The sequence below is a fragment of the Rissa tridactyla genome, chromosome 3, assembly GCF_028500815.1.
Source record: "Rissa tridactyla isolate bRisTri1 chromosome 3, bRisTri1.patW.cur.20221130, whole genome shotgun sequence".
Lineage (NCBI taxonomy): Eukaryota > Metazoa > Chordata > Aves > Charadriiformes > Laridae > Rissa > Rissa tridactyla.
This window is the reverse complement of record NC_071468.1, coordinates 90,129,248-90,150,205: the sequence shown is the minus strand read 5'-3', so window position 1 is coordinate 90,150,205 and position 20,958 is coordinate 90,129,248.

Below are 20,958 nucleotides of genomic sequence, written 5' to 3'. Positions count from 1 at the left end.
GCTCCAGTGTGGGTCCCTCACAGGGTCACCATTCTTGCCAGAAAACCTGCCCCTGTGTAGGCTTCTCTCCACAGGCTGCAGTTCCCGTCAGGAGACTGATCCTGAGGGGTTTCCACAGGCTGCAACTTTCTCCAGGGCACATCCACCTGGTCCAGCCACCTCCATGGACTGCGGTGTGAATATCTGCTCCACTGTGGACCTCCATGGGCTTCAGGGGGACAACCTGCATCACTATGGTTTTCTCCCAGGGCTGCAGGGTAATCTCTGATCCAGCACCTGTAGCACCTCCTTCCGCTCCTTCTCCATTGACCTTGGTATCTTCAGGGCTGTTTCACAGTTTTCCTCACCCTCCTCTGCCAAGCAGCTTTTTGCCCTTTCCTGAATATGCTTTCCCCAAGGCACCACCACCTTGGCTGCGGGGCTCGGCCATGCCTTGTGGTGGTTCCATTGGAGCTGGCTGGAACCATCCGTGTCCAGCACAGGGTAGCCCTGGCATCTCCTCACAGGGGCCACCCTGCAGCCCCCATCACCAGCAACAGGGCAGCTACAAATGATACATTTTCATGCTGACCTTTTCTGCTCAATGGTAGAGGAAATGATCCGAAATGGCCTGAAAGGCAAAACAAGGAGGTCAGCCTCCCTGCGACCTGGGCCTGGCCTGTGCAAGTCACTTCCCAGGACTGCAGGAGGCGAGATGCTGCCAGATCCACCCAGCAGCCATGCAACGGGGGGAACCTCCAGGGCCCGGGAAAAACACTACTAGGGACTGTGTTCAGGAGTTTATGGTAAATGTAGCTCATGCTGAGGATGACCTTAAAAGTAATCTTACTGATGACTGCAGACCTAATTTTCCCTCTGATCAATGTTATCCAGAAGATTTTGAAGAGCGTCTCTGCCTCCTGTACCACTTCTCCCCACCTGTGCATGGTGTGAAATGTTCTGCTGGAGCAAATAGTTCCCGCCTGCCAGTTCCTTTCCAGCAGAAGGCCTCTTCTGGTTTTTGTGCATCACTAGGATGAAACCGTCTAGGCTTTTTGGACCAAAGTGCTTATGATGCTCCTGGGTCACTGAACCCGATACAGGGATAACTAACTGCAATGCAATCACCTGTGACACAGAGGAGGTCAGTGTTGGTCTCCTCTGGCCTTAAATGCCATAAAAAAGTATTTTGAATTGGTTTCATGGTCAACCAGGCACAAGTGCTGACAGAATAGGATCAGGCAGCATGATGTTTTCACACCACATCATTAAAAATATGTGACAGCACGCAATTAATTTTATACAAGCCAGTGAGTGCCAGCAGCTCGGTACCTACATTATTTGCTACCAATTTACGTTGCATTCAGAATGAGGCCTTGGAGACAAAAGGCTCTTTGTCACAATGCCAACGTGCGTCTGAGATTAAGCTGCTAAGGGTGAAATAATATCACAGTGGCTCATGCGTGCAAATTTGATAACACTATTCCTTCCAAGTCACCAGCAATATACTGATCTCACTCCACAGTGCAGTGCCCTACAGCCTCCCCACAGGCACATAATCCAGTGTGCATTGCAGGAAAGATGCATTTTTATATCCCATGTATAAAGCTGTTTACATGATATCATATATCATTGCAACTCCCAAAGGAATCTCCCCAGACACTCAAGCACTTGTCATCCTGAAGAAGTACAAAGAGAAAAAACATTTAGAATGTTTTCAAACTGCAGTAAGCCAAAAATGAGACATACGTTGAAAAAAATCTGTGACAAGAAAAATGTATAAACATGTATGTCAAAGCCTTCCCTAACATAAATAGAGCAATACTGACTTACAGCTACAGATAAACTCACTCCTAAACTTTAAATCACTACCCTAATAATTTCCTTGAGATGAAAAAATCCTCAATCCTGTGCATGTTTAGGCATAACCTGTGTACCTGCAGGGGGCACAGGTGTTCTCCGAGTGTAAATCAAACCGTTAAAACAGCTACACACCTCCAAAGAACACACTGTCCCAAGAAGAACTCTAATTTACTGTTCCAGAGAACAAACCCTTGAGCTTTTAAGGAATGAAATGCATAACAAGATTGTAGAAGTCATGGTTAAATATTGCTGTGGAGGACAAAAGTATATAAAATAAGTGCAAAAAAAAAAAAAAAAAAGAATTTGAGAAATTCATTGGTGATTGATGCTGACTCTGGCCAACATTTGCCTGAGGAAGCCCCTAGCCTACGGAGTGTCCAAGGCTGGGGAGAGAGGAAGATGTCAGGGGACAAACTCCCCTCTGCACACACGCTTCCTGGTTTCTCTTTCTTAGCATTGGCTATCATCGCTGCTTCCTGCCGTGTGGTCCTCTGACCTGGTAGAGCCAGCCTCACGTCTTTGTGGCAGTATGGGTCCAAAGCAGCTTCTTCAAACTCCGTAGACAGGAAGTAGGCTGCATGAAGAAGCTGTGAGAGGGCCAGATGATAACATCTGATCACTGAAATAATATATTTCACTGAAAGCATATATTTCACTCCGCTCTAATAGAGTTCAGCCAGTCTGTGCCTCCTTCAGGTTCTTCCCTCGTCTTTTACTTTAAAAGCGACACAGACAAAAGCAAACAAAGCTTTTGCACGAGATTTGTATTTGATATATCTGATGAGGAAGTTACCTAAATCTTAGTTATATGATACAGGGGGGTTGGTTTGTTTTTGAGGAGGATAGATAATCTTTAGGCATGGTGGTTTGAGTGTGGATGTGTCCAGAAGAAAGAGCAGTGTGAACTATCTGTTTCCCTTCTTTCAGTGGCTATGCTGAAAATGCTGAAAATGAAATAGAAAAGAAAGACTAAATACGAAGTTCAGGTACTCCAGGGCCACCAGCTTCAAGCTTATCAAAGCACTGCAGTGACTTATTTAATGTAATAGTTAAAATTAATTAAGATATTGTCTGAGAAGAATACACATGGTAAAAAGGAAATGGTATTTGCTCTAATTAGGTAAATAGTATTTTTTTTTACGGTGGTATTTGGGTAGGCATTATAAAAGTGAACAGTGAAAAATTAATCTTTGGAATTTCCTAGTCTATGTGTTAGCAATTTTACATGAAAATATACTTTTCCTCCTTCTTTATCATCTCAAAAGCAGGTATCTCCTTCAATAACAATACATAACCAAGGGAACAGACAGGCTTTCCTTTAGACAAACACAGGGTTTTTTTTAAAAATATTTTTTCTCCTGCTTATGTGTACACTAAATTAAATTGCCTTTGCTTTTAAAAGATTTTGTCTAAAACTTGGTTTTATTTCAAAATTTGGATATGAAAGGCCCACCTTGGAAAACACTTTAAGAAAAATAGCTTTCAACAGATCACTTTGGAAATACCCTCTGGCAGTCCAAGGCAACTGACAGTTATTGCTCCTTACAATACTACAACATTGGGGAGGATTTGGGGGACCCTGTGCATGTTGTCTATGCGCGTGTGCAATAATTACACCGCACGGCAGCAACTTCAGTCTCGCTGCTGAGTCTGTGCAGAGTCACTTTGCGCCTGGACTGATCAATACAGGCTGCACGTGCAGTCCAGGCGTCTGCTGGAGCAGAAGCTATGAGTTTTGGGGAATTTCAGAAAGTTAAGGTCCAAGTCCTTAAGGCACTACAAAATAGGAATGGGATCCTTGTTATCTCAGTGCTTTCTTCTTTCTGAGAAGCTTTTTTAAGCTGAGAAGGCCTTTTAAACAGTGTACCATAAATCATTGAACAGTTGCCATTTTCAGCCTGAGTCTGAACCATTAGCAGAATGTTAATTATAAAAGTGACTAAAATTAAAGAGAATCAGAAGAGAATAAGTCAATTAAAGGCAGGGAAAAGCTAAGCGGAATCTTTCTTTTTTGTTTATTAAATGCTCCTTCTTCTAAATAGCTAGCAAAAGAGACCAATTTCTTTTTTCTTTTTTTTTCTATTTCTTTTTTTTTTTTTTAAATACAGCCCTGGATTTCAGAGTATTTCACATGTGTATGTGAGCTGAGCAGCAACTGGAGCAGATAGACTTTTGCTTGAAAAAAATCGAGAGAAGTTTAAAAAATGTCACATTCAGCAAATGTCAAAACCTACTCTGGGCCAGGTTCTCACTTTGTGCTGCTGGAGGTTAGTGCCTTTGACGTCAATGGAATGGTTCCCATTTCCAGCAGGTGTACTCCCAGCTCACCGGCCCAATGTTTGCACCATATACACCATAGAGGAGATAAAGGAATACTGAGAGAGCTTTATCTATTTACCTGAAGTAAAAAAGCTGGTTTTTACGGGTGAGTGCTATAAACTTGCTGGTTGGGTGCATGTGCTCAAATAAAGGGCCACATTGTTTGCCCCGTTCAGTATAGTCTGTTGGATTATCAGAGCTGGTTGGCTGTTTACCACAAATACAGTGGGCTTTGTTCTTAGTCTGACCTTTGGTTCAGAATTCATCCTTTGAAGTGTTCACGATTTCTCTAGATTGGACTGAAATATATTTTTTGTGTATAGACTGGCCAAAATTCTTGCTTCAAGTATTGCTTGATAGTCATAATATGGGATGTTTTCTCGCAGCAACAGATGCATTGGCAAACTTTATGTCCTTAAATGAATGAAGACAACTTATATGTCTACGTGGCTACTTCTCAAGACATCCCCAAGGCCCACTTACTGCTGTAGTTGCGGCAATATGAGGCCCAAAGTGGCTGAGGTGCTTTCCTTATTCATCTCCAGCAGTCCTGTATTTGGGAAGAGTGAATGCAATGAAATGACTGAAGTGATTCAGGAGACTTTCAGATGACAAATCTATGGAAGTAAAAATTACACCTCTGTGTATTTCTGTAATGTATAACCTTCTTGACTTCTGTGTCTCCACTATCCTCCACCTCATAAAATAGTTAATGAAATATTCCTCTTCTACCACTGTCAAAGCCCAGACCACTTTTCCTTCTGAAACCACTTTCTAACACTCTCTTATCCTTCAGCTCTTGCTATTCTTTGTGCTCAATCCATGCAGATCTCAGCCTCTTGAGGGATCTCTTGTTTCCTCCTATGAGTTTTGCTCAATGCAAACTCAGTCATTCACATCTTAGTTGCTTTTTCTCTGTCACTATGTACTCAACAGGACCTCCTTTTTTGTTGTTCAGTTTTCCTCTTACATCCTTTCAAAACTACTTCTCAAAATCTGACTTCCACAGTGATTAGTGGACCATAGAACTCAGATATCTCCGAGCTGTTTTCTTATCCACAGTGGGTTGCATACCAGCTTTGTGAGAAGAGAGTGTGTTATATTGCCTTGTGAAGTGCTAGCTTGCGTGGTGTAGCTGATGCCTAGATAAAAAATAATTCCTAGGCTGTTGCTTTTGTGATTTAGAGCAGGTAGGTCAACATTATAGGGTCCTAATGATGTGATATGATACAGTTTTTTAACACATGGATTTTCATCCGCACTATTTTTATAAATAATCCTTTGAATGTGCTGTTTCATCTTTGTAAATCAGCCACCTAGTCACCATGGTCATGCATGCCATGGCAATGAGTAGTTAAATAACAGACATAGCGGAACATTGCTTCCAACATTACAGCAACAGTCTACATCCTTTGAAATTCCAATAGTTATATGTGAGACACTTCAACTACTGCTTCCCAGTGCCTGCCTATAGATTTAAGACCTCTCTGTCATAGCTTGGTGCAGGGTGATACTTTAGGCTGCCTTATTCCAACGAGTTCTTTGGTATCTTCTACAGAGATGGAAAAGCATCTTTCACCCAGAAACTTTCCAGTGGTAACCTATTCCTTGCTCTACTGATTTCTATGTGTTTGAGACTCTTTAGTGCTTAGATAAATAAAACTTTTGTTTTTAAGACTCTCAAATGTTGGTTGCTGTTTTTACAGACAGGTGAATGACCAGGAGAAAGAAAGAAACCATTCTTTCTGATCCAGGGAAGCCTTTAAGGAGGCTCAAAACTGCCGTGGGGTTAAAGAGAAAGTAGGAAGAAGAAAAATAACTTATGTAGTAGAAAAGCTCTTCCGGTGTGTGTGTGCGCACATCAAATGGTTTCATTTGTTCTTCAGACTTTTAAAAATTTAAAAACATCCTCCTCTGATAACATTTCTGTATAAACAAAGTCTTCAGTGTTTGCTGCTTGCTGCTGAATTTAAAAGCTGGAAGAATTTGCAGCAGCCGTTGTCTACACTACTTTTTTACATCCTACTCTTATAAGATGGAAAGAGTTGCACTGAACGGAGGGGAAGGAACACTTTTCTAGACCTGTTGACTCTGCTTGTACTAATAGAGCCCAGTATGCAGCTGGCTTTCACTGCTGCCAGGGCACACTGGTGGTTTATGTTCAGCTTGTTGCCTACCACGACCCCCAGCTCTTTTTCTACAGTGCAACTCCCCAGACAGCCAGCCCCCAAACCTTACTGGTGCACAGGGTTGTTCCACTTCAGGTGGAGGATTGTTGCCTGTCTTTGAACTTCATGAGGTTGCTGGCAGTTGATCTCTATGGCCAGTTGACCTCTATGGCCAGTTGACATCCCAGTGTATAAATTGGTTCCCCATCTTGCTGTTGTCGGCAAAATTGCTGAGGGAACATTCTGCTTCATCATGCAGGTTATTCATGAAAATGTTAAACAGTATTGACCCCTGAGGAGTGGCACTTGTGACCAGTCTCCCAGTGCCAATGCTCATCTCTGTGGTGTCAGACCCAGTGCACAGTACCATGGGTTTTGACATAGATGTCTTCATCTACTGAGCTACGTTTTTACAATCAATGAAGAGATTTAATTTGCGGTTGTTTAAGTAAGATCTGAATCATCTTTTAATTTGCAGTTATTCAGTAGAACATGCCTGGCCATTCTAAGCTACGCGTCTCATTGGAGATGAAGCACGAGGCTAGGTCAGAATTTGTTTTCACCAGTGAGAATGCAAAGTTTTTAATGTAACCAAATCCAGTATAAGGGAATAATTTTAAAATATCATCTTTCCCATCTAGAGCACATATTTACATTGTGGTCTCCTGACCACTTGGGCACATTAAGAAGTTTTTCCAGGTTCTAGGGCTGTTCATTCCAGTAAGCTATTTTTCCATTTAACAATATGAAAAGAGAGAATGTTTTTCTTTTATACAAATCTTAACACACTAGCAAAATACCTATTTCTTTATATATAAAATCCTTATGGAATCTCTGTGAAATTATATACACTACATGTGACGCTATATATAGTTTTGAATCTATAATAGCCAAATTGCACTTACGTATTGCATTTCTCTTCCTCTCAACACAGGACCAGTTTTCACATCCTTCAGAAGTACCTAATGATTATTATGAGGCAAATCTGTTTTTCCTTACTGACAGAATCTGTTGACACACAAGTCCTCACTTTTGAGACTGTTACTTTTTCTTTTTTCTCTCTTAAATAAGAAACAGATATTCTGGGAGCTTTTCATGGCACATTTTCTGTTTGTTTTCAACAAATGGAAAATGATTATAAATGGTACTGTTTCCTAATGAGCTACAGTGGGTACAGTCAAATGACAGGACTAAACAAATCCATTCTTATACTTTCCTTTTGCCAGCAGGCTAAAGCACTCATGAATTGATCCCTTTTAAGCTAAAAGAAGCCATTTTCTGCCTTACTTCAGTCTCTTGCCAGTCCCAGACCACCACAGTAACTTATTTCACACACGTCTGTTAACTTCAGAAGCTTTTCTCCACTTTCCTGAGGATGGGAATGAGATGGGGGAAGGCAGAAGAAAAGGAGTAATAAAGGGTTTATTTTATTTTGCTTTTGCTTTTTCACAGAACTGATAAAATAAATGTTGCTTCTCCTGTTGCTTCTTACATGTGGACAGCTGCTCCTTTCTTTAACATTGCATTGTCCAGCCGTAACACTGGACAGGCTGTACCATTTGTTAATGATGTCAACGGTACTGCCCTTTGCTAGGTAGGAGTGAATGTTGCCCATGGCAAAGAGTTCTTGTGCTGGAGTATGTGAGCTTTTTTTCCCAGTATTTTAATTTCCAGACAAGAACTCTGTCCAGCTCTTTTCCTGATGTTGTGATCTTATGCTTTGAGACTAAGGACAAGGTCAGGAAGAAATACTCTTGAATATTTGCAGGTTGATTAATTTTTAATTCCTGTTCTTAGGGAGCTGTAATTTTATTTTCACATTTCTGGACATACTGAAGTCTGTCACTTTACACTAACTGTGCTGCAACCAGCTGTAGGACATGAGACATTATATTGTGGGTTTTTTTCTGACTTTATATCTCCAATTTTCATATTTTTATATCTGTGTGGGAGGTTGATGCAATGTATGATGTGCTTCTAAATGAGAAGTCATAAAAGTGTCTGACGAATCTCTTCTCATCACCTACATTACTAGAGTACATATTGATGAATTAAGCTAGGAGCTTTCTGGCATTGAAAAGCAACATCACGCCTCTCTTGACAAAGACAGGAAAAGCACAAGATTCTATCTCTGAAAATCTTTGGAAAAATTCTCAGCTTGTTTCCACGTAAACCTCTCAAGAAAATTTCATGCTGGTTCAAGATACATATTGCAGATGAATAAGATTGGATTATCACTAAATGAGGAAGAAAAAAATGCAGATGAAACCCTTCTAAAGGGTCAGAAGTGTATATAGCACGGTTCCCTTTAGCTATAAAACGTAGGAAGACTCTCCTTTGTGAAGGCAAATCCTGAGGTAGAATTGGATTTGTTCCATATCTGACCTTTAAATGGCATTTATATAGTTGATACGAGCAGGGTGAAAGCAGTCTGGATTCTCCAAGAGATATTTTTTCATGGTTAATGTATAATCTGGTATATTTTTTAACCTTCTTTCAGGTCATTAGCTGTTATTTCCTGAATACTATATTTTATGGAATTATTAGTATGCTGAGAATGATCCTTTTAGGACTGACAACGCATTATCATCACTGGTGAGTGTTTTTACTTCTAGCAGCAGGACAGTAGTAAAACTGCCATTGTCCCTTCCCTGTATTATTCATTAGCTGTGCAATTAGCTTTCACATGGTTTAAAAGTCATGAGGATCATTGGTTAATGTAAATTGCCAGTGGTCCAACACATTGAAATTTGTGTTACCTTCTCCAGTCTCCTCCAGTAAATGCAATGCACCATAAGAAATCTATTTTAATATTTCAGCTTAGCTTATTGTACATCAAGGGGCAGACACACTCAGATGGTCTGAACTCCACTGAAGATGGAGCTAGAGTAAAGGCAATTCCAATTGCATCTCATGCAAATGATCTTGGAGGCTAAGCATTCCTGGGCTTGTCCTGTACTTGGATAAGAGACCATCTGGAAGTCACAGATACAGTAGGCACAAGCCAAGACATCGTGGCTAAACACTAGACCACAGAAAGTGAATGAGTTAGAAGGCTACGTTCTCTCCCTCATCACTGGTGGGTGAGTCAGAGAGCTAAAGTTACCAATACTGTTTTCATTCCTTCAGTGAGAAATGTCTCAGGAGAATACTGTAAATTCAAAACATTAAAATTAGAAAGTGAAGTTATATGAAACTTAAGCTTCACAGGAACCTTTAACCAGGGTTAAATGATCCTACGCTCTACGATGCCTATGTCTATGGAAAATTGTACAAACTTAACAAAAGTTGGCAGCTTTTTTGTATTGGGAGTACCGGGTGCTATGACTGGCATTTGAGTTTTTCTCTATCCAACCATCTTTTTACAAAGCGAAGAGCTTATTTTGGCCCCCATTTTAGCAGAGAAAGTGAAAAGTCTTTGCTGCATTTGAAAGAAACCTCCTGCAGCCATTCAAGGAATAGTATGATGGGGGAGATAGCCCCATGCAGTACAGCAACCATCATTTATTCAAATTAGATACCTTGTATGGGAGATTCAGTACTGGAAGGAGGGCTCCTGCTTCTTTGTGTGAAGAGAACTGGGGTCTGTGAAACACTGAGAGAATGCAGCAAGGATGGGGGAAAGGCAAAAGGGGAAAGGGGAAAGGGAGCACTCAGAAAAAACTCACCTAGGAAAAAAGAGAGGATAAAGTCCTAATTGTTCCTTTTAGGCTAAATTTTCAGTTGCTTCTTTGCAATGAAACAACACTATAAATCAATCATATCTATATAATCTATATCAAAGATCATTAGTTCCAACATAAGAGAATTTAAACACATTGAAAATTTGTGAAGCTGAAATTTAATATTTCACCTGATAATAAGAAGGCTTAAAGACATTCTGATGGTGAACTAGGGATGTGAAACTTTTAAGATAACTAGTTGAATCACATAAAACCAGAAGAAAGAAGTCCTCATGAAAAGCTACAATAAATATCGCCCTCTCTTCCCACTGCCCAAATTCTGAATATAGAAGTTGCTCCAGCTTTGTGTTGCAGAATTTCTCTTCACTGAGTAGCTCTTTTCACTTTTTCATTCTCTCCTCCTTTTCTGGCAGCGAAGCACATTCTTTTCCCCTGTAATGTAATTATATACAAACTCACAAACTTAACCATATTGCCATGATCTAGCATCACCCACAATCTGGCAGATGCCACTGACTGAAAACACAGCTCTACTTTAAAGCAAGTTGTACAGATGCACGGTTTCTATATTTAAAAAGGCAGTTTCCATGGCATGACAGCACTGTCTGTACGTACTGGGGACTGACACCAAAGATTCTTTGTGTAGTGATTCGGTGTTCAGCTCTGAGAAGCAACATTTATTCAGAATAGACACTGTGTGCAATGATTCTTATTTCGAATTTGAAATAATTTTGAAAATGCAGTAATTCTTACTTTAATATCATTGCCAGTTAAGTTGGCTGATTCAGAACTTGAGGTTTTGATTTTAAATGGTTGTTGGCCTCGTTGACGCCATTTACTTTAGTGAAATAGCACCTTACAAAAAGGAAGCAGGGTCAAGATTATACTTGGAGATCCCCCTACTCATTAAATTCATCCTTTAGGTTCTATACTTTTTCTGTAGACAGAAAAGCACAATACACATACGGAATCTTCCCTCTGATACAGTGCGTTTATTGTATTCCAGTGTAAGTTATTGCAACTGCAGTGGAGTTGATTGGATTATAATGCCTAAAACTAATGTAATGGAGCATGATCTTGAGACCCTGCTGATATCAAAGCATAACTAGCTTTGGCCTAATATGACTTACAGAGAAGTTACAGGATTAACAAACAATTACATTTTAGTTACTTGAATTTCCTGTCTTTTTTCATTACTTGCCATTCAAGTAATTTAAAACACTGCCTTATAAATCAATTTAAAGATGTGTGCTGCACAAACACTATTTTTCTGCAATTTAGCAAAGGTGTAAAAAGGGAGTGAACCCCGGTCCATCAGTGCCTGATGGTTTCAAAGGCAGAAAGCTGGATTTCATTGTTTGAATCACCTAATTTCGCCTACGATTTATTTCAGCTAGCTCCTGCAAAGAAGAAATTCCCAGTGTCCCTGTCATTGTCTGAGATATGTAATTTCTTTCTTTGGTCCCTTTGTAGACAAGCAGGAGTTATGGAAAATGGAAGGTTGCATCAGGGTTGTAAAAAGAACTATGAAGTTGTATAGTTGCCTAATTCAAATGGTAAAGCATGAATCAGTCTTATAAGAAAAAGTAAAAATTAATACTGGAGAAGAGCAAATCACAGTATTTTAATATTAAAGAACCAAAATATGAGGAAAAGGAGAGAGCACTTAACAGTCTTGTCAACCCCGGCTTTTTTCAGATTTCTCTAGGCATAGTTTCTTGGAAAGAAGCTCTTGAAGATCCACCTTTGAATGAGATTCTAAAAGCACTGCCAATATTGATAGGTGAGGAAGTATTTTCATTTAAAGACTGATGAATCCTGCTTGCTTTGAATCACCGTTGTCCGCAGTAATTTATAAATAAGCAAATGTAAAATTATTAACTAATTTCTCTGGAACCAAACATTTCAATCATGTTTCCATACAAAGTTTTCATTCAAGTAGTGTTTTTAAGCAGCCATACTAATGAAGATCAAAAATCTTAAATCTGGACTAGACCACTTTTTTTTTCTTTCTGCTTAAAAGAGTTAGTCTCTCCTACAGCAATACAGGGGATAGATGTCTTTAGAAAAAAAAGTTGTTAAATTACATTCCTGTTCCAATAGCTCATTAAAACCTGTCCAAGAACTAAATCTAACCTTTCAACATTGTTTTGGTTTTGTTTTGCCATCCCACCGATGGCTTACCAAAGGCTCTGGGACACTATAATCTATATTAGAAAGTCACTTCCTCCTGGAACTGCACCGTAGCTTCCTTTGTTCTCTTCTCTCCTTGATGGGCTGGTTGCTGCTTGCTCCCAGAAATTAATAGGATGGGCTGCAGTGAGTGCTATAAAGTCAGGGATGTGAGCCAGGAGGCAGACAGAGGTGCTTGTTCAAAGTCATTCATCCAGTGACTTCACTGAAAGTGGGAAATGAATTTCTCATTGAAGGAAAACGTTTGCCTTTTAACTTAACTGCTCTTATACTCTCACACCATAAGGTATGTGAATGCCACTGGGAACGCAGAGAAACTGAGATGAAACACCACGGAGTCTCTGTGAAAGTCATTCTAGAAATTCCTTCTGTATTGCTGTAAGTTGTCAAAATGAAAAGCATTTTGTGTCCTTGGCTCTGTCAAAATATTAGCAAGCCATAAGGGCTAAGTTTCAGTTTTACTCCTTGATAACTAGATAGGAGCAGGAGGAAATACATTCTTGCCACTGACGACAAGCAACATATGTCTTGTAGAAAAGACTGTGTAGCTATGGATCATCTAAAAGTTAGTATATTATATATCCCCTTGAATGTCCATCGCTCACGGTTTGCTCATAAACTCCAGCTTTGTCAACATGTTGGCATGTTAGTTTTTAACCAACATAAGCAGCTCTGAATTCTCTTTATTTTTCTCTAACTTTCCACTTGCTTCTGGATAAAATTCAAGATATTAGCCCTACCTAAGGTCCCAGACTTTCACTATTTTGGTGGGTTTTTTTGATTTTTATTTTTTTTAAGGAATATGTGCTATTCCATGAAAGTATCAAAACACGTTCACACACTTCATGCATAGATGACATCTCAAACTGAGATTACAGTAAATTCCCAAACTCTCTACAATTTTATTATATCTTCCAAGTGTCACACTATTTAGTTCCAAGGTAAAACTTCAAAGGCTTATTACATCTTTGATATGCTGTGAACTTTTTAGCATTTTTCAAATCAGGAAATGCTATTTGATACAGGGAATGGTACACCAGCAGACTCAATGGAATACTGAATACATTTTTAAGAGTGCTGCAAAATTTGTTCCGTTTATGTTTAATGTTCAAAACGATTACGTTGTCAAAATTATATTTAGAAGACAGACTATTAGGGTAGTAAGTACAAATCCTTCTATGACAAAGATCCGTTGCTGCTGGTGGAGTCATACAAGGTGGGATGTTGGCTGTAGGCACCTCTAGAACATGACAGTATTTTTGCATTAATGTTGTAGAGAAAGGTGAGTGAGCGTCATTACTACTATGATACTGGTCAAAATCACAATGGTACTGGGACTTGAAGCTATTTAGTATCTTATTTAATGTATATTTTTGAACTTGTATTTGTAAATATTTTCATATGTATATGACAGCACATTGACACCTACCTATCCATCCATCTGTGGATAAAGCACTTAAAAAATAACAATACAAGTCTAGACGGAGGAGAAGGGGGGCAGGGGGGGAAGAAATCTGGATTGATTAATCTAGTGACAGAGTTTAAGAACTGATAACAAAGCCCTGCCACATTAAAAATACTTTGGGGAAGATTTATGGCATTTATTTTTTAAGACTGGAATCTTAATAACTGTAAAAGCTAAGGAAAGGTTATCACTGACACTTTTATAGTGTCAGAAGATTAATGTTGTATTTCTCCTACAAGGAAATCCATTCTTTGGGAAAAAACGAGGATCACACAGGGCAGTGCTGTTGGGCGCAACCGGTTATGCTTTCTTCAGTGCAGGATGAAGGAAACTTTGGAAGAGGTGAAGCTGGTGACCAGGAAAAAGGTGGCACCCACATTCACTGTGCATTGAAATGTGCTCTCTGGCACAGGAACTTGATATACTGTGCAGGTCCATTGCTTGGGAGTTCCGAGAAGAGCTGGGGCCTTAGTTCTGGGATTTACTTCCTGTTGGGAAATGGGCAAAGCAAGACCTGGCATCACACTTTGGGTGAGGTTAGTGACGCTGAGCAGAAGCTCGATAGGAAGGACGCAGGATTTGAAGAGACACCTGAATGTGGAAGGAAAGCGTCGATGTGAGATGTAGCATGAGAACAGACATTATTTCAAGGACTTATTAGCAAGTGGTCTGGCAGAGAACTTACAGGTAAGATTGGAAGAAAGAGTTGGTAACATAAAAGGACCTGGGCTGATAGCATTACAGAAAACAAAGAGAAGGAAGAGATGTGGCAACAACTAAGCCTCTGTAGGGGTTGAGGCCTTTGTATTTGGATCATAGGAAGTAGAAAATAAATTGTTGCAGATGATAGGAATCTGAAAGTAGGTACTTATCTTCTGCAAATAGCCTTTATCGCTTTGGCCTTACCCCTTCTATTAGGTAAGACTATCTTGGTGGCACTTACTTGATTAGATAGGAGTATGAACAGCTGTAAAAACTATGTGACGGCTGTTCCTGAGTAACTTTTCTTCCCTGATTTACAGGCCGATATTCTCTAATCTAATGTGCCCTGACTGGACATTTTCACCTTGGACATCTATGCAGAAACAACTGCATTTGGAAAGTATGAAAACTTGCTCTAGCAATGAGCAGTGCAGAAAGTATATTCTGCATTCAACATTGGAAAATCAACAACAACAACAATAATAAAAGTAATGATAATAATAATAATGATGCAAGCTTGGGGAACAACCTGCATCCGAAGAAAATAAGGGAAAAGAGAATTCATATTGCGTATTTGCCTGCAAATTCCAGCAGCCTTTAAGACTTGTTAACCAGTAAGGCAAGATAGTCAATAAGAGAATATATATTAATATTGCATATCCAAACTACCCTCTTTCCTCCGTTATAGGTACTGGGAAAAATACAAAAATTAATTTTTTTTGTATGATGAGACAGAAATGGGGCCTGTTTTGGTTTTCCTGCAAATGTTCCTGATGTTTTGTTCCTAGCTTTTAGGAATCACAATTAAAATATGCAAAAACTAATTGGCCTTTGCCTCAAATTCAGATGAGCTATTTTTTTTCCCATATGAAACTGTTCAGCGAAACCACTGCACAGTTGTGAAAACAATAATAGCATTAGAACTATAACCTCAAATTAGCACTGTTGGGAACTGATCATGTTTAACATTAGTCAAGTGAAAAATTAAATGCTGATTAAGTACAACAAACTATTGAGAAAATCTCTCAGAAAAGATTACTAAAAAAGCTGTCATGGCAATCAAGAGAAAATATCAGAAACTACACGAGAACAGCAGGAAAATTAGTATTGCTTCCTTATCATCCCAGAGTGGTCAATTTTCATCATGTTAGTGATCTGAAAAGAGAAATAGTAAGAGAGAGGGGTGCATATGAGACACTGCTGTGAAAGCACTCAAGAAAATTACTAATGAAAACCTGCAGGACAAACTAACCACAGTAGGTGAGTAAAAAAGACCAAGAAACAGGTGGGTCTGGATAAGGGTGAGATACTGCAGAGGAAGAAAGATTTAATCCTTTCTCTCTCCTCAAGGAGTCCTGCATGTTGAGCTGCTGCGGCTGATAAGGTTTTCTGGAAAAAGAAAGACAGTAAAACTACATGAAGGAAGCTGCCCTGGCATGCACTGTTATGTGTCTGCCTGTCTTGAACTTTTTTGTTTTAAAAGCATATAGCACCCCAAAAAAATTTTGGATTAGCCACTGGTGATTTACACTCTTAGTATCTAATTCAGGTGAAGTTCAAATTTGACTTCAACAGATTGTCAACGATTCCTTTTAGATCCATTTTATTTATGAAGAAATCTCATCACGAAGCTCTGACATTTCATTAGCTTTATCTATTTTGCACCGTACTTTATATCTCTATGTATCAATTCCAACTTATTTTTTGCATCAAAAATAAAATACAATTTTGCACTGTACATCCAACCTAGTTCTACAAAGTTCCTAATTCATTGTGAAGCCAAGTAAAGGTTTAAAAACACTATAAAACCCCCCTAGACTAAAATATCTTGTTGGTACTGTTCATTTATTATACTTACAGATGGTATGGAGATATTAAAACCAATTGATTATCTGGCATTCATTGACTTGAAGTTTTATGAATAAAGGTAGGTGATTTTAGTACTTATATATTGATTACCTATGCTATCTAAAGTACTCAGCTCTGTGGTTAATAATTTGTCAGGAGTCTTAGTTTGGACATCCCAAAAAGGAGGCCTAAAAATGGTCCTGTGGTATAAGAATGAGAGATAAAATGCGAACATGAACACAAACACAAAAATTATGTGTTTATATGTGTTCCTATTACAAAAGATGTAGAGAACTGAGCAACCCTCTAATAAATAAGTCTAGCCAAGGAAAGTACGAAGAGTCTTTGCTGTGCATCACTTGATGCAATCTTCTATTTATTTCTTTTATTTGGGATTGATTTACTTCAACAAAAAATTCATTTTATACAGCCAGTAGACATGATGATGCAGAATATACATTACAATTAATGAGGTACGCAGACGTTCCAAACTCAGCTAATATAACTTTATAGTGTCATATCAGCTGCACTAAGGAATGGAAAGTTATAAAATTTAAAGAGACTCCTCAATATATAAATTTTATTGACATACCAATTACCGAAGTCAAACCCACACATTTTACTCTTTAATCTACTAGCTTCATTTTAATGATTTTAATTACTTTTTCTTCTCCAGAGTTGAGCTGCTATGACTTGCTTTTTTTCTACAACCTTTCCCTGCAGAGTGTGCATGTGGTGAATCTCTGTGGACAGACACAGTAAGAGCAGTCATGTTGCAGTCATGTTGCACTGGGCCTCTCAAACAATTTTGTGTTGTCCTCCCTGTTCACACAGAAGAGTGGCTGCCATTCCCCTTGGACATCCTCTTCCACTATCCTGGGCAGGAGGGTAAGGACAGCAGTGTGCCCACGTGGCCAAGAAGGCCAACAGCCTCCTGGCCTGTATTAGAAATACCGTGGCGAGTAAGACTAGGGAAGTGATCGTCCCACTGTACTCGGCACTAATGAGGCTGCACCTTGACTACTGCATTCAGTTTTGGGCCCCTCACTACAGGAAAGACATTGAGGTGCTGGAGTGAGTCCAGAGAAGGGCAACAAAGCTGGTGAGGCATCTCAAGCACAAGTCTCATGAGGAGTGGCTGAGGGAACTGAGGTTGTTTAGCCTGGAGAAAAGGAGGCTGAGGGGGAGACCTTATTGCTCTTTACAACTACCTGAAAGGAGGTTGTAGCGAGGTGGTGGTCGCTCTCTTCTCCGAAGTACCAAGTGATAGGACAAGAGGAAACGGCCTAAAATTGCACCAGGGGAGGTTTAGATTGGATATTAGGAGAAAAACCCTTCACCAAAAGGGTTATCAAACATTGGAACTGTCCAAGGAAGTGCTTGGGTCACCATTTCTGGAGGTATTTAAAAGACATGTAGATGTGGAGCTGAGGGACATGGTTTAGTGGTAACTTGGCAGCGCTAGGTTAACAGCTGGTCTAGATGATCTGAAAGGTCCCTTCTAACCTAGACAAGTCTATGATTCTATGAGAATTTTGGTGCAACATAAGCAGTGGTGGGTACCCCTAACCTTCCAGGGAAGTCCCACCCCTCCTGGCTGTCACATGCCCCACTTGCCCTGGAAATCCCACCCTCCTCCTGTCGTGCAGTGTCTTTGCTCCACCTTCTTTCATTTTTGGTAAAATGGCATATCCATGTGTTGGCAAGCCGTGTGACTGGCTGGAAGGACCAGTGGCAGGAAGTTGGAAGGAATTGCAAGGCTGCTACAGGACACAGTTAGAATTCACAATGATTTTGACCAGTTGGAGAGATGATCTGAAAAAAATAAGATTAAATACTACAAGTATGAATGAAAGGATCCATGTTTAGGAGGACAAAAACGTAGAAAGAACTACAGCAGACCTGTGAAAGAGAAACTAGTGCTTACAGAAGATGACAAGCTGAACACAGGTAAGCAGCACCATGCTCTTACTAAAAGAGACAACCATCATCCTGGGATATATGAATAAAAGAGAGAGATGTATAAAAAGAAGTTTCAGTTACACAAAAGATGCAACTATCCTACCATTCTTTTCAGCTTTTGAGAGGTCTCTGCGAGAATACTGTCTCCAGTTTTGTTCACCAGTTATTTAGAAAGATAAGGACTTAGGCCAAAGAAGACCCCTAAAAATCAATGTGAAGAACTTACTCCTTGTCCCTAGCTCATCCCGACTAAACCCTATTGCCTGCGAATGACCTGGGATTTCCATGCTGTGCCTTCCTGCCAAAGCTGGCTTGAACTCCTGGATCGTATCCTGAGTTCACATACAAGAGAAAAACCAACCTCTCACTTTTTCCTGCCTTCCTCTTCCAAGACCTTCATCCCATCCCATCCCAATCATAAAGTCTTTCACAATCTTGAGAAGTCTAGAAATAAAGATGTAGAAATAATGACCTGTGAACATGGCTTGAAAGCAACTGGATAGTCTAAAAAGAACGACAAAAGAGAGAAATAATGGCAATCTTCAAGTTAATAAATCACTCATAGAGAGAATGGGATCTGTTCTTCAGATCACTGTTGGACAGGATGGGAGGAGATTAAATCAGAGTAGGAAAATTCAGCTTGAATATTGTGGAAACTTTCTAGCTATGCAAGGGTTTGATTAAGTACTGGCTTATATGGTGTGGGGAGCTGGAGAAGTTCTCATCACCAAAGGTTTTTAAAAGTAGTTTGGAGAAACATTTGTGAGCACTTACAAGGGATAGTGGATCCTGACCGTGTCAGAGAAACACCTGCCTCTCCAGGCTTTTCCTTCCCAATGCCATTTTCTATAACTCTCTGATACAATACTAAAGGCAGAAACACTGCAAGGATTTTCCTTTGGAAAGGGTGGAGTTTAGGATGAGCAGATTGATTTGTGAGATCAAAACAATGCCATATTACTCAAACCAAATTCCTTGAGCCAATTAGTGATGCATCTTTGACTTTTGGCTAGTACCAAAAGAAGAGAAATATGCTCCTACAGGCACAATTTCCTATGCCAGCTCCTCTGGATTTTGAGTTTGCAAGGATTATATTATGTCAGGAGACTCAGACACACATTAAAAAGTGACATTAATCATATATAAAAAAAAGTTTTCACAAAGACCCGCTAACTCCATAAAAAACATCACTGAAATATGTATGAGGACTTTCATTTCAGCATAGGAAGCACAGAAAGTACGGTCAACATTGAAAAATTTATTCAGGAATATTCCTTAGCAAGACCTTCTGTTTCAAAGGTGGAGTGATCTTTCCTAAAACAGTTTGGGATGGCAGGATGAGAATGCCAAGTCTGTTGGGGAAGATAAAGATCAGTCTTTGGCTTGTTGTATGTTTCCTAAAGCTTACTTTGGACTTCTTCTTACAAAAAGGTAAGACAGCATATCTTTTCCTTACTTAAGTAATTCCTGCAGATAAAGGTAAAGGATTTTGAATATTCTTGAAGACTGGAGATTTTATGACCTAGCTTACAGCTTCCTGATGTACGTATTAACTATTTATCAACCTGAACGAATTTCAAATCAGGGGCTTAGGGTGAGATCCAGAAAGGCAACATAGGCACCTCCAGTTAAGGTTTTGCAAAACATAAAATTAGTTTTCTGTCTCGGTAGAAGTGAAATAAAGAAATCGTACCGCTTGCCCACTCTTCTTTTATAGTCAGTGGGAGATATCATTTCCTCCAAAGGTTATCTACGGAATTTAACAAACAGCACAGAAAGTCAAATGCAGAACTTGTGAGTTCTTCTGAGCTCCTTGCTCCATCTTCAGAGGCAAGTTTGAGTAACACGTTCCTGGGGGAGGCAGAATCACTTCTCAGCAGCTCCCCTCACTTCTGGGTACCTTAGCGCCCGTGTGTGGTCTGGCTGTGCTGTCACACTGAACCGGGCTGAGTCTGCCTCTTTGCAGGCTGGTTCCAGCTTGTAGTGTGCACATGGAGACTCCAGACTGGAACTATAGGGCACCTCTGCATGACCATGACATTCAAGTGATCTTTCAAAACCTGACTAAAAGGGCAAGGGACTTAAAGTGAACTTCCTTTGCATTTCTTTCACATAGGCAAAGGCAACAAATACGCTTTAAAATCAGTAACAACAACAACAAAATGCTCAAAGAGTTTGTTGTTATTGTAGCAGGATGTGAATTTGTTTAATGAACACCTGAGCAGAGGGAATGGAAAGGTCTTGGTGTGACTGCTGTTGGGGGCTGTTGTTCCAGGTATTTAGTAGCACAACAGATGACTCTAATCCCATGTGGGGTATTTTATTTATGTTTATACTTGGAACCCAACCCTTTAATTAAAATTGGAATTAGATAACTCATACGACTAAAGCTCACACAGATTATATTTTATTGACTAGCAGGGTATTTAGATACTGCAACTTTGCAACTTCAGCTCATTGTGGTTCAAGCCATTAAGGACAAGCGGTAAGAATCTAAACTAGTTTCCAAGTTTTTAATAAATATTTTTATAAATATTGCAAAATGAAAACCAGAGTTAATAATGTTTTATCAGTGTTTAATATTTAATTATTTATGAAACACAGAAAGTGCCATCCTTTCTCATATATCTCAAAACTAGAAAGATTATATAACTGACCTTTTGTTAATCTACTTATGTTGTGCCCTCTTACAGAAGCAGGTTGTTTTGTCTACATTTGTCTCATTCCAGCAGATGGTAATGTAAGATAAGACTGTTGCTTATACAAGAATTGTGTT